The sequence below is a fragment of the Sapajus apella genome, unplaced genomic scaffold (genome assembly GCF_009761245.1).
Source record: "Sapajus apella isolate SASKATOON/1434 unplaced genomic scaffold, GSC_monkey_1.0 scaffold158, whole genome shotgun sequence".
NCBI lineage: Eukaryota > Metazoa > Chordata > Mammalia > Primates > Cebidae > Sapajus > Sapajus apella.
The window spans coordinates 1,124,829-1,134,627 of NW_022437098.1; the positions used below are offsets into that span (position 1 = coordinate 1,124,829).

Sequence of the window (9,799 nt, forward strand, 5' to 3'; positions counted from 1 at the left end):
ATTTGGATTTATAAATTTTGCAGTCTTGCATCATGTACCCGAATCTTTGCTATTAGGAACTGAAATGGTTTGGATCTGTCCCTGCCCAAATCGTATGTTGAATTGTATTCTGTATGTTAGAAGAAGGGCCTGGTGGGAGATGATAGGATCATGGGAGCAGATTTCTTCCTTGCCGTTTTTATGATAGTGAGTTCTCATAAGATCTGGTTGTTTAAAGGTTCTGGCACCTTCCTCTTTGCTTTCTTTGTCCTTCTCCAGCCGTGTGAATATGTACATGCTTCCCCTTCGCCTTCCACCATGATTATAAGTCTCCCGAGGCCTCCCCAGCCATGACTCCTGTACAGGCTGTGGAACCGTGAGTCAATCAAATCTCTTTCTTCATAAATTACCCGGCCTCAGGTAGTTCTCCATAGCAGCGTGAGAACTGACTAATACAGGGACATTTGCCAGGAATGTGAATTTCATTCTCTTGAGAGCCTTTAAACTGTTGATTTCCAGGTTCCTCCCGGTGTGAAGGAGTTATCACTGACTCATGTAGGTCTTTCTTCATTCAGGAACTGACCCTCCGTAACTGTCTGGGCTCCTTTGAGAGCATGATGCTGCGGCACTGATGTGCCTGCCCAGAAGCTGCCCAGGTTTGTTCGCTGGGACTTATTTAGGAATTTGGGGGTTTGAGACTAAGACATAAAGAGAAGACTCAAGCAAGTCTGGGTTTTCACTTCAGGTACTTTCTATTATCGTGGCCATAGGTTTTTTTTTTTTTTTTTTTTTCCCAAGACTTCTTATGTTTCCAGGGGTCCCTGAGAGCACTAGGCTGAATTGCCCAGTTGCTGCTTTGTACACGTCCATAAACAGAAGCATTTTGGCATGACTGGCTTGGTAAGAAAGTGGACTGTACACACTGCAGCCTTCCCAATCCTGAGGGGATGCAGATGGGCTTGAGACACAGCTGATCATTTTCATTTCCTCCCGTATGGACTATTTCAGAATATTCTGCAGCTGATGACAAGAATGAAAACTGTAGATTTGCCAGGAAATGCAAACTTAGTAGAGACCAGAAATACTTGCAAGAAAGAGGCCTGCCATGATGTGAGCTGTTTCCCCCTAGATCACATGTTAAGCCTAATCACCAGTGTGATGGTATTGGGAGGTAAGATCTTTGGGAGGGCCTCATGAATCAGATTAGTGCCCTTATAAAAGAGGCCCTGGGGAGCTGCCTTGCCCCTTCTACCTTAGGAAGGTGCATTGAGAAGGGGCCATCTATGAGCCAGGAATCAGGTCCTCCCCAGACACTGAACCTGCTGGCACCTTGATCTTGGACTTCTGAGCCTCCAGAACCATGAGAAACAAATGTCTTTGTTGGGAAGCTACCCAGTTTGTGGTATTTTGTAGCAGCCCAGACAGACTGAGAGAAGCCCCCAGCGTGGCAAGGTAAGAAAGGCCATTCCAGATCATGGGACAAAGTGTACTCTGGGGGTCAAGAAGAGCATGACCTGGGTTTGAATCCTGACTTCATGTTTTCGTGGCAGAAGGACCTGGAGAATATTACTGCAGTGGATTGATGCTGTGTGTCCATTCATCTTGTATCTCAGAGATGAAAAACTGAAATCATTTCCGAGACTCCCTTGCAGCTAGGAGTTAGGACCTAGTGTTTAGGTTCTACCCGTTTGCTGAGGTCAAAGAAAGCAGAAAGCAGAAATGAGCACGAGGCCACTTTTGTGTTGCTACTGGTATTTCTCCTGGGAAGCATGGTTTTGGTGGCTTGGTTCAGGAGCTGTCAAGGACTTTCCAGTTTGACTGGCAGCTTCTTGATCTTAAAAGAGGCAGAAACACTCTCGGTAGTCTGCTGCTGTGGTATTGGCATAGCTTCTGAAAGCTCAGCCCACAGTTTTCCCTCCAGCCTTCTCAATAATTCTGTAAACCATTCATTACCGTGTAATAAATATTTTTGCTTAAACTAGGGAAAGTGAAATCTATTCCTTGTAATGGAATCCTGACCAACGGGGTTCCTTAACCTCTCTGTGGTCTGTGACGGTGATGGCTTCTGATGTGTTACCTGGGCTAGGCTCAGCTACAAACCCCAGCATTCTCTTTTGAGTATGTTTCTGGATAGGACGGGCTGCAAGAGATTTTCTTTTTGGAGAATTGGAGGACAGATGGGAAGCCGTGGCCATTTTGTAGCATGCATGCACCTTCTCCCAGGCATTCCCTCAAACACTAACGTGGGTGCGGCTGTGAAGGTATTTTACAAATGTAAATAAAGTCCCCAATTAATCCCCTTTAAGCTGACCAAAAAGGACGCTATTATAGGTGAGCCTGACCTAATCAGTTAGAAGACCTTTAAAATAAAGTATAGGATTTCCTATGTTTAGAGATTCTCTATAAATAAGAAGCTTCAGCTCATGCCTGTGGGGTTCCAGCCTGCTCATGATGTCCCCTTCCTGACTGTCTGTCCTGAGGACGACCCAAGACTTGCACAAACCAATGTTTTTGGTAATAAATCTATCTATCTGTCTATCTATCTATCTATCTATCTATCTATCTATCTATCTATCTATCTATCATCTGTCATCTATCTGTCATCTATCATCTATCTGTCTCTCTATATATTTCTCATCTCTTCTACTGGCTCTGTTTCTCTGGTTGAACCATAACTGATACCCTCTCTGAGCCTTAGTTTCTTGGACTGCAAATTGACACTTCATGTCTGGCACACAGGCCTGCTCTAAAGGTTACATAGAGAATGAATGTAAAGCACAGTCCTTGGCAAAGATCTATTTGAGACACTGTCTCTGTTCTCATCTTCTCCTAAACCTTTATTCTTAAGGTGGCTTCAGTCCTGCCAGAGAGGTCGTCTCAGAAACCAGCCCTCCCCCCAACAGAAATACCCAGATGGTCCTTGCAGCCCACAGTGATGCTTCCTGCCTCTGACTTTCTAGGCTCTGCTGACCCTTTCCTGAAGCCTGCCCCAATCTGCCTGTTAGGATTATTTAATCATCTGTGACACAGGTCTATGCATCGTCTGTTTTCTTACAGTCCCAAGAAGACTTTGGCATCTGCTGGTTAAGTTGAGTCCAACTTAGATTTTGGCATAAGTTGCATATTATAAGCTTTGGAAGCAAAACGTGCATGTTAATTGGGATCAAAGGACCCATCTTGCTCCTTCTTCCTCACCTCATCCCCCAGAACAAGTGGCAATGGGTGGGAGTGGAACATGGGGTGGACTAAATCCCCGGCCACTTTGAGAACCAAATGGAGAATGTCATTGCACGGCTGAAATGGAAGGTCAAGGGTCAGGTCATTCCTTAGGATGGTCAGTGCTTGGCTTTATTCTCGCCCTGTTCTTATAGACACCAGACACTTCTGTTCCTCCTGTGTGCCTCTCCTCTTTCAGAGCTGGGCGTTCCCAAGGTACCACCCTGGTTCGTCCCCCGAGCTTGCTTCCCCATGTAGGATGTGTGTGCATCCACCTCTGTGCACATGAGTTTAATGTCAGCACAACCAAGTTCAGTCTAATGTACAAGGAACCCCCAAAAATCACAACGAGATACTACTTCATCCGTATTAGGATGGCTAGAATAAGCATTCAGACAATCACACATATTGGTGAGGACATGGGGAAATCAGAACACTCTTTTTTTAAATTTTTTATATTTTTTAAAAAACCTACAGCACCCTATATTCCCAGGCAGTCTCCCATCCAAGTACTAACCAGCCCCGACCCTGCTTAGCTTCCAAGCTCAGATGAGATTGGGTGCATTCCGTGTGGTATGGCTGTGGGGAATCAGAACAGCTCACACTGCTGGTGGGGAGATAAAATGGTGCTGGCACTGCAGAAAAGAGGTCGGTGACGTCTCAGAAGGCCAGAGACCCAGCAACTCCACTCCTAGGTTACACCTAAGAAAATGGAAAGCAAGTGTTCAAGAAAACCTTGGCGCAAATGTTCACAGCAGTATCGTTCATAATAATCAAAAGGCAGACATCATCCCCATGTTCATGAACTGATGAAAGACAAACAGAATGTGGATAGCCACACAATGGAATATGATTTGGACATAAAAAAGGAATCAAATGTTGATTTATGCTATCCCATGGATGAACCTTGAAAAACATTGTACTAGAACAAAGCCAGACGTAAGAGCTTGCATACTATAAGACCGCATTCCTAGGAAATATCCAAAGCAGGGCAGAAAGTAGGTTCACGTGGACGAGGACCAGTGTGGCGGACAGTAGGGGAGTGAGTGCTACAGGGTTATGGAGTTGTTTTTGGAGGTGACAAAATTGTCCTAAAATTGACTATGGTGATGGTACCACAACTCTGTGAATATAATAGAAACCACTGAATTATAATATGCTTTACATGGGTGAATTGTATGGCATGTGAATGATAACCCAATAAAGCTGTTAACGGAATAGGAACGAAGAGAGTCGGGATACAATTCTTCAGCAAACACAGCAACTCTTTTTTCATGACTTTTATGTTTTAGTCAGCAAATACCTATCTTACAAGCAGAGTCCAGATGCTTCCCTAATTTAACTGCTTACAGCAGATTATCCCACCCCACTCACTGGCCGTCACCTCCTTTGTTTTCTATGGAGAAATAATACAAGCTAAGAATACAAGCTAAGAATGTAGAATAACATTCTGCAGTTAATACTGTTCGGCACACGGTCAACAGTCTATAAGCGTTTGTTATTTATATTGTTATCACCTGGCAACACCGCCTGGCTTCCACTGCCTTTTTTTTTTTTTTTTTTTTCAGAGATGGGGTTTCACCATGTTAGCCAGGATGGCCTTGATCTCATGACCTCGTGATCCGCCCGTCCCGGCCTCCCAAAGTGCTGGGATTGCAGGCTGAGCCACCGCGCCCGGCCTCCGCTGCCTCTTTAGCTGCTCTTTCCTCCCCTTCATGGGTTCCTTTTCTTCCCTCTGCTCCCTGAGCTGGGAGCTCCCCACTGTCTGTCTGCGCTCTCTTCGGGCCAGGGTTCATCCACTGTGGTTTCTATTCCCGCGGATCCCAGGTTGACACCTTCTCCAGTGTTTAAATGCCAGCAGCTCAGAATGAAATCTGTCCTCTGTCTGATGCCATCTGCTCCTCCCACTTTCTCATTCCAGCTGCAGGGCTCAGTGTCCTCACAGCTGCTCTTCCTGGCTGGGAACCTGGGCGTCCTGAGCACCCTGCCACTCCATCCACACCCTGATTCAGCACTCTGTCCCTCTGTCCCCCGGCTGTGGGAGTGCGCTGGCCAATGGCTCAGTTGAATCCGTCTTTGAGAGTTGCACTGGATGGAAGAGAGACGCCTGGCTCAAGATCATGTCCCCTGGTGGCCGCCTGCATTCATGACCGGTCCATGTGAGGGCATGAGGCTCTGGCCTCTTTGCCCTAACCTGAGCCAACTCCAAAGGGCATCTCAGCTCCGCGCAGGCTCAGCGCAGGGCACTTTGGCTTCCTCACTCCTCCATAGGCACTGACCTGGGGCCACCCCCGAATGCTCTTCCTGCACACAACGCTCCCTCTCACGGTCTGCTTCTCATGAAATGTGTCCTGCAACACTGTTAATTGCCTGTGACTTTCCCTCTCTTCTCCGAATCATAGTCCAAAGTTTGCCAACATCTTACGAGTCTGTGACTCCCTTATCAAGTCCGGAGCCATGCCTGAGTTTGGGTCAATCAGGACAAAAAATCTTATTCCAATTGGCCTGAGCACAAAGGCCTGTTAGAAAGAAAGGTTAAGTAGGAATAGATTTAGCTTAGGTACAACTTGACCTAGGGTTCAAATGATGTAACCAGAGTTGACTTCTCCCTCTTCTTCATTGACTCTGTTTTCTGCTGTATTAATTCCTTTCTCAGAAAAGCACCCCCTACCCTCAATTCCCTTAAGAAGGCTGCAGATTTCTAAAGACCCATGGAAAAGCACATCTTATGTATCAGACAAAGCTTCACAAAATGTAACACATTCTGACTGGCTCATGCTCTTATCCTCAAACCAATAATGGTGGCCAAGAGAATGTGATGCTCCTATTGGATAGTTTGAGCCACATGACCAACCCCGGCCCCTGGGATGAAGGCAGCACTGTCTGAACCAAATAGGCTGAGAGTGGGAAATGGGATGGCTCTTCTAGAAGGAAATTAGGTTACGGGGACCGAATAGTGAATGGATGTTGGGAAACATGTTTATGAAGAACAACAGGTTGCTTCTATGTTTCCATTTTGCAACCACTATAAAAGGTTCCTATGATCTTCCCGCCTCAGGGTTCTCTTTCTGCGCCTCTCAGCCATCTGGCAGTGCTCTAAGTCACAGGTACAGCCAGGTGTCTGTTCAACAGTCTTTGAGAGGGTGAGACTGCTTTGCAAACAGATAACTGCCATTGTCTTCAGTTTAGCCTTGAAGGTCTCCTTTTTCCAGTGCACCTTACATGGAGCACTTCTTAACTTCCAGAAGACTAAGAAATCTCCTGGAAGGCTAATGGAAACCCAGATTTCTGGGCCTCCAACCCAGAAATTCTGACTTGGCGGGGGCTGGGGGCGGGGCCTATGTGTTTGCATTTGTAGCAGTTTTTCACTTGGCACTGAAACCTCCAGTCCTAGAACCACACTCCAAGCCACAGCTCATGGGTGGTGGGATCTGCTCCTGCAAAATGGGCTGTTTGTTTTCAGACGCACTTCTACCTTTTTTTTTTTTGAGACGGAGCCTAGCTCTGTCGCTCAGGCTGGAGTGCAGTGGTGCAATCTCGGCTCACTGCAGCCTCCACCTCCCTAGTTCAAGCGATTCTCCTGTCTCAGCCTCCCGAGTAGCAGAGATTACAGGTGCGCACCACCACGCCTGGCTAATTTTTGTATTTTCAGTAGAGACAGGATTTTGCCTGGTTGACCAGTCTGATCTCAAACTTCTGACCCCAGGTGATCCACCTGCCTCAGCCTCCCAAGGTGCTGGGATGACAGGCGTGAGCCACCAAGCCATGCCACCTCTATTTTCTTATCCTCTGGGACTCAGCTCTAGCTCTTTCTCCTGCTGATAATGTCCTTCCCACAATTTCTATCTGTCGAAATCCTAGCTTCCAAGGCCAAATTCAAATGCCACGTCTTCCAGGATATCTTTTCTGATCCATCCATCCCTTTGAGTCTCATTGTACCTAATGTACTCCTTCTTAAAAATTATGCATCGTAGTCTGGGCATGGTGGCTCACTCCTGTAATCCCAGCACTCTGGGAGGCCAAGGCAGGAGGATCACTGGAGCTCAGGAGTTTTGAGACCAGCTAAGCAACATAGTGAGACCCACATCTCTATAAAAAACAAATAAAATAATGCATCATATTACATATTATAACATTTAGTTGTGCATTTACCTTTATTTGTCTTACACATTTCTTTAGAACATAAAAAATTAGAGCTTTTCTGTTTCAAAATGAAACAAGACAGGTTTATTATATAAATACTCTAATAAACCGGCACGGTGGCTCACGCCTGTAATCCCAGCATTTTGGGAGGTTAAGGTGGGCAGATGACTTGAAGCCAGGAGTTCAGCACCAGCCTGGCCAAATGGCAAAACCTCGTCTCTACTAAAATTGCAAAAATTAGCTGAGTGTGATAGGCATGCCTGTAGTCCCAGCTACTCGGGAGGTTGAGGCACAAGAATCACTTGAACCTGGGAGACAAAGGTTGCGGTGAGCCAAGATCATGCCACTGCACTCCAGCCTGTGTCACAGAGAGAGACCCTGTCTCAAAAAAAAGAAAGAATTAATCATATCAAGAAACAGGAGAAAATAATTCACACACAAGGACATCTTTGGGACAATTGGGGGGATTTGAGTATGAATTGGATATTACATGATGTGAAGGAATTACTGTTAATTATGTTTGCAGTAATAATAGTGGGTGATCAAGTTTTTAAAAAAGTCCTTCTCTGTTTGGGATACATACTGAAATTACTGCAGGTGAAGTGGTGCTCTCTGGAATTTGCATTAAAATACTCCAGCAAATAACCAAAAAGTCAAGGGAGACCAATAAAACAGTATTATTGTTACTAATCATCAGAACTAGGTGGCAGACACAGGGGCTTCATTATTCTATGCTGCTTGTGTGTTTTACATTTTTTCATAATAAGCCAGGTGCAGTGGCTCACGCCTGTAATCCCAGCACTTTTGGAGGCCGAGACCGGCAGATCATGAGGTCAGGAGATCGAGACCATGCTGGCTAACACAATGAAACCCCATCTCTACTAAAAATACAAAAAAATTAGCTGGGCATGGTGGTGGACACCTGTAGTCCCAGCTACTTGGGAGGCCGAGTCAGGAGAATCACTTGAACCCGGGAGGTGGAGGTTATAAGCAGATATCGTGCCACTGCACTCCATCCTGGGTGACAGAGCGAGACTCTGTCTCAAAAAAAATTTTTTTTTCATAATAAAAAATAAAGCAAACAAAATAAGAATGCACATATGTGTCTTTATGTTTTATATATGATGTATATTTATAGAGCTAGAAAGAGGTAGATTTTAAGGTTCTTTTTTTTTTTTTTTTTTTGAGACGGAGTTTCACTCATGTTACCCAGGCTGGAGTGCAATGGCGCAATCTCGGCTCACCGCAACCTCCGCCTCCTGGGTTCAGGCAATTCTCCTGCCTCAGCCTCCTGAGTAGCTGGGATTACAGGCACGCACCACCATGCCCAGCTAATGTTTTGTATTTTTAGTAGAGACGGGGTTTCTCCATGTTGACCAGGATGGTCTCGATCTCTTGACCTCGTGATCCACCCTCCTCGGCCTCCCAAAGTGCTGGGATTACAGGCTTGAGTCACCACGCCCGGCCGATTTTAAGGTTCTTTTTGTGAGGATCTGTCATTATCATCTTTGTATCCTGCACAGAACCTAGCATGGTGCCTGGGTCTAGGCAGGTGCTATGCTCTGAGCTAGCTTCAGCCTGAGCAAGCAGTGGAAGAAACCAGTAGCTCCGATCCGTTCCCATCGGCGATCCTTTAGCCTGCAAGTTCTGGAACCCATGGCTGCCTTTCCCCTTACTAGCACTGTAATCTCTAGGAAGTCATGTAGCCTCATACGGTTTAGATTTCTCATCTGTGACAAGGAGTAATACTGTAGATGCATATTTAAAAAAACCAATACTTTACTAAACTGAGAGTACTATGTTCTAGGCGCCGAGAAGTAGTGGATACAATAGTAAAAAATCCCTATCTTCCAGGAGCTGACATTATTTTAGTAGCATAAGAAAGATAAACAAATACATTGGCAAAAATATAAAAGATGTTAGAGCCGGGCATAGTGGCTCACTCCTGTATTCCCAGCACTTTGGGAGGCCGAAGTGGGCGGATCACAAGATCAGGAGTTCAAGACCAGCCTGACCAACATGGTGAAACCCCATCTCTACTAAAAATATGAAAGAAAAAATTAGCTGGGTGTAGTGGCAGGTGCCTGTAATCCCTGCTACTCAGGAGGCTGAGGCAGGAGAATCACTTGAACCTGGGAGGTGGAGGTTGTGCTGAGCTGAGATCACACTACTGCACTCCAGCCTGGGCAATGGAGCAAGACTCTGTCTCAGAAAAAAAAAAGTTACATAATAATAAATGCTGTGGAGAAAATTAAGTAGTAAAGGGAGAGAGGATATGTTGGGTGGGGTGGGGATTGGATTTGCAATTTTAAGCTGGGTGGTCAGGGTCCCAGTGAGAAGGTGCTATTTCTACAAAGACTTGAATTTCATGAGAGAATGAGCCACGTGTCTGTCTGGGAGACTAATATTACAGGTGCAGGAAAGCGTAAGTGCAAATGGCCTGAGGCAGAACAGTGCCCGG

At 45.7% G+C, this 9,799-nt stretch overlaps 1 pseudogene; it reads right to left on the reverse strand.

Annotated features, from left to right (window-relative positions):
• Positions 1 to 3,663: 3,663 nt before the first annotated feature.
• On the reverse strand, positions 3,664 to 3,782 carry LOC116541921 (annotated as a pseudogene).
• Between the last annotated feature and the right edge of the window lie 6,017 nt (positions 3,783 to 9,799).